The sequence below is a fragment of the Fukomys damarensis genome, unplaced genomic scaffold (genome assembly GCF_012274545.1).
Source record: "Fukomys damarensis isolate Sample0158 unplaced genomic scaffold, DMR_v1.0_HiC HiC_scaffold_16, whole genome shotgun sequence".
Lineage (NCBI taxonomy): Eukaryota > Metazoa > Chordata > Mammalia > Rodentia > Bathyergidae > Fukomys > Fukomys damarensis.
In genome coordinates, this window is record NW_022900928.1 from 24557631 (window position 1) to 24562722 (window position 5092).

The window sequence follows — 5092 nt, forward strand, 5'->3', positions numbered from 1 at the left end:
AACACACACACACACACACACACACACACACACACACACACACACAAAGAACACACAGACATTAAAATTGATTGGTTATAGAATTCAAAGTATGGAGAAAAATCATGAGGTTTTCATTAAAAAACAGCACCCTCTGAGAAGAATCAAATTTGTCATTCATCCACAGCACGCAATAATATCCAAAAAGAAAGTTAGTAATTTCACTGATTTTCTTACTTTTTCTCAACCATTTTATCAGCCTTACACTCAATTCAAAAACATAAAACAATCTGGAGAAAAATATGTTCTATTAGTCACAAGAGTCTACTGCATTTCTGCAGGCCTCTGTGCGCTGTGAAAGAGGAAGCACCTAATGGTGTGGGTGCCTTAACATAACATTTTGATTTTGACCCCTGAACAGAAGTTCATTCATATCAGGTGACTGGACTGACTCCAAGCGAGCTATGAAATATCCATTTCTGTGGCTTCCCCAGATCTCACTAAATAAGAAGAGACCTTAATGTGTAAAGACACAAAAGAGGACTTCGAGAACTGCTTCAGAAAGTGACAAGCACAATGGAATAGTGTTTTTGGAAGTGTAGAAAAGTATTTTGAGAGGGATTCATGGCGATATATCTTTTACTGTAATAAAGTTTTCTTAAATTTAAACATTTGCCATATATGTTGATCATATTGCACAGTATCTATGAGCCAAGAAGAGAAACCTAAGGAGAAATGGAATTGGTGGCACTTTAATCTTGAATTTTACTTGCCTTCAAAAATGTGAAAAAATATGTTCCCATTATAAAGCTACCCTGTCTCTGATACTTTATAAGCCCTAGCAAATTAATATAATGGTGAATTGTGTTTGGGAATAATTTCAGTCTGAAAGTGAAGGTGTACATCTAATAATGAGGCCAACAGAAAATTCCACAGTCATAAAGATGAGGATTCATGAAAATTCCTAAACCCTATGGTTATCATAAATGTCACAATTTCTAATTCTGTATGGAAAGGATAAAGTCCAGAAATCTGTATTTTAATAAGCATCATAAAAGACTCTGTTACAGATCCCCTGTGGACTGGGACTGGGATTTGTCAAACTTACTGGTGTGAAGAGTATTAAACCAAAGAAAGACTATTGAAATGTGGCCCCAAGTAGAAGGCTGCAAATTCCAAGGGGATTTTCCAGGTCAATGACTGAAATAAACTTGTGATTGCTTTGGGGATGCTAGTATATTCCTTAATATTTATGAGGTATGATAAAAATATACTATGAATAGTTTAAAAATTATTCCACTGAAAGACACACTGCCGATAATCTGTTTCAAAACATTGTACTCCTCTTCACTTTTAGCACCCTTATCCCATGTTCTTGCCATTTTCTGGAGTGGTTTGGAAAGTCCTCTTTTATGAGTATCTTTACAAAATATGATAAAAATATGGCAAATTTGCTGCTGCCAATTGTCGACCAACAGAAATACACACTCATAAAAGCATTATGGTGGGTCTTTATCCACCTTATTCATGGAATCTGGCAGCATATGAAATATATTCTTCTAAGTCAAAAATGACCATGTATGTTAAATGTTTTGAATCAATTCCGTACATTGAGACAGCCAGGACAGTGTCATTAAAGACCAAAAAAAGACTGCCAGAAAGTTTTCAGGAAGTAAGAAGAAAGATGGGTTAAGTTTCTTTGAAGCAAGGATGAGTATTTTGAGGGGGGACTAATGGCAATGTATCTTTTACTGTAATAAATTTGTTTTAAATTTAAATTTTCAGTGTATGTTTCAGTCGCACCTTTTGTGCTTTTATACATCTGAGAGAGAGCCAATAAGCTGGATAACAAATTATCTAGGTAATGAGAACATTAAAATGGTCCTCTTTCTCTAAAGGGTCTCCATCAGCTTTCATCAAGTCCAAAACTGGATAACTAAATTTCATATCCCTGTATCAGTATATAAAACTTTGTGGGGTTTTGCTGAGGGTGGAAGGCAGGGAGGTGGTCGGAGGGTTAAATCCAGGACCACAAGCTTGCTAAATAGGTGTGATAGCACAGAGAGGCACCTTCAATCCCTCTTTTTCAGTTTTCAGTTAGTAACTTTCCTGTGCAGTAGAACCTCATAACATTTCGCCCATCTAATTATAACTTATCAGCCATTGAACAAATGTTCTTCATTCATCCCTGTTTTCTACTGTCACCTCCTACAGCATCAACTGTTTTAGCTTCCACGTACAAGTGAGATCAAGCAGTATCTGCCCCCTGTGACCACCTGGATTAGTTACTTTCCTTCTTATCAGGACAAAATACCTGACACCCACAATTTAAAGGAGGAAAGCTTTATTTTGGCTCATGTTTCAGTCCATAGTCAGGGGGGCCCCATGGCGAAATGGCATTGCAGAGGGCATGGTGGAGGACAGCTAAGCATGGCATTGTGGATAGGAAGAGAGTGAGGAGGAGGAGGAGCCAGAGAGGGAAGTAAGGCCTTCCAGGCCATACTAACAGTGACATATTTCCTCTGACCAGACCCTGAGTCCCAAAAATCAGACAGCTATTTCCTGCAATCCAATCTCCTTCCAAATACATGAAGTTTGAGGGGCCATTTTAGATCTAAACCATAACAGTACTTTTCTAAAAAGCACTTTGTAAATGTTAGATTTTTAAAATTAATTTTATGGGTATATTTGATGTATATAATATGATGGCATTCATTGTTGGAAATTTGTGCCTTTACATAATACAGCTTGGCTCTTATTTTTTCCCATTCCCCTGCCTTGCCTTCAACCCCTCCTTCCCTATCTACAAGGACTTTTTTTCCATTATTTTTCATTTTCTTATATTAATTCCATTCCCTTCTTTCCTTTCCCCCACCCTCCCATTTCCCCTTCTCCTTTGGCCCTTTTTTCTACCTATTTCACATTATCTATTATACCTTTTAGTTCTTATTGTAAATATCAGATCTGATTGACTATGCCTAACACACCATTACAGTCAATGTACATAAATGATCGTTGAGCTACATCACACATAAAATATAACAGCTCTCTCTCTCTGCTGTCCTGAAGGTGTGGAATTTCTTCAAAGGTGTCCTCACCTCTTTCAGCAGTAGTTATAAGTTCACGTTACTCTGGGCTTCCCATCCAGGTATCTCACAAGACCTCTCTCCTCTTCTCTTAGTCCCTCACCCCTAGAGTCTGAGGTGATGAGGCCCAGGGGTCCAGTCCTAGTGGGGAATGGACTGAAGATCTGAGAATGGATCTCAGAGGTGCTTCAGGCAGCTGTATAAAATTCAGAGATTTAAACATCCACCCTTTATACCTCCCACGGCCTCTAGCCTCAGGCTTCCTTCTTCCTGTTGTGAGCTAGAGCTTCTGCACACAGTCTTGCTTTGCTTCAGTTCAGTAGGCAGGCTTTTGGTGCTTGGTTGTGCAGCCAAGAAGAGATGCCTGAAGTCTTAGCCTGAGCTTTGGAGGGTGTGGAGAGAGAAAGGCCTTTAATCATTAAATTTCAGAGGATGATGGCTGAAGGTGAAAACTGCTGGAGTCGGATGTTGCTGACTCCATGGGTCCTCGGGTCTCAACAGTAGCTCAGCTTTCTCGCATCCATTCACTTCCTCCATTACCAGCCCAAAGAGTGGCCTCCTCTGTGGTTGATGAGACCCAGGGACACAAGCCAGCTGGATGGGAAAAGCCAAGGTGCAGAAATGAAATGAACTCATTTATTAAGGGTTCAACCTCTACGCGTTATCCTCAAGGATGAGGTAAGTAGAATCACCAGTTACTTTGAAGAAGTAAAGTGGTAGTGAGGTAGAAAAATCTGACCCTTTGGAAGAAGAGCTTTTCTATCATGTAAAATAATATTTCCCAGGTGACCATAGAATATGAAAAATTGAATTAGATGCCATTAAACTTGCACAAATCCTTTTGGAAAAATCTCTGAGAAGAGCAACTGGACAGGAAGACCATGCACTGAATCTGCCTACCATCTCCCCCTCTGCCCTAAGTAATTGCATGATTAGTGGTCAGAAACAAACAAACATTCCCTTCAACTTTTTAAAAATTAATTTTATTGATACATTTTAGGTATACAATATAATGACATTCATCACTGGAAATTTTTACCTTTGCATAGTATATCTTAGTTCTTATTTTTTCCCCATTCCCCTGCCCTCCCTTCAACCCCTCCTCCCCTCCCTATTTACAAAAACTTTGCTTACATTTTTTTCATTTTTCTCATATTAATTCCATTCCCTTCTTTCCTTTCCCCAATCCCTCCAACTTCCCCTTCCCCTTTGGGCCTTTTCTTCCTATTTCAAAATATCTGTTATGCCTTTTGATCCTTATTTACACTTTCAGTTTCTCACACTAGAAAAACCATTTGGTATTTACACACTTCTCTCCTTTTATTTCCTCTCTGATTCCTCTTCTGTCTTTATCCCTTACAACCGGAAGCTCAATTTCCAAATTAAAGAGAGCATCTCTTCAGCTTACCACAAACCAAAGTTTGGAACAAAAGACTCTTCATCTTTCTAACCTTTGTCATTTAACATCCATCTACTTCAGGCTATATAAACAGGTGCCTAGTTTTTTTCCTATTGTTCATATGATCTTTGGAGCTCGAGAAATTTAAATTTGAATTCTCTCTTAGCCACTGATTTACTGTATGACTTTAGGCATATTATCAAATTCCCTAAACTTCTCTTTCCACACCTGCAAATTGAGGAGATGACAGTAAGTTGCAAGGTTTTTCTAAGATCTTTTGCAGTTACTTTTTGCAATGGCTTTGGCATAGAACCTTGTAAATAGTAAATAGTAGATATTCATCAGAAATTATTTCCTCTTTACCACCATGCTTTAGTCTAAAACATTTTTCTGCTTTGGTTTGATGAGTTCTATTATTAATGCCTCTCCCTAACAGTAAGTTTATCAAGTTCTTCTGAATTCATTATCACGAAGAATGTCATAACCACTGGTCATGGAAATACCAGAAACTGAGGAACAGAGTGCAATAGGTCAACTGAATTTCAAGTGAACAGTGAGCTACTAATACTGGTTACTAATATCACTGGCATTTGGAGTGAGAGAAAAGACTTTTTGGAGATATATACAT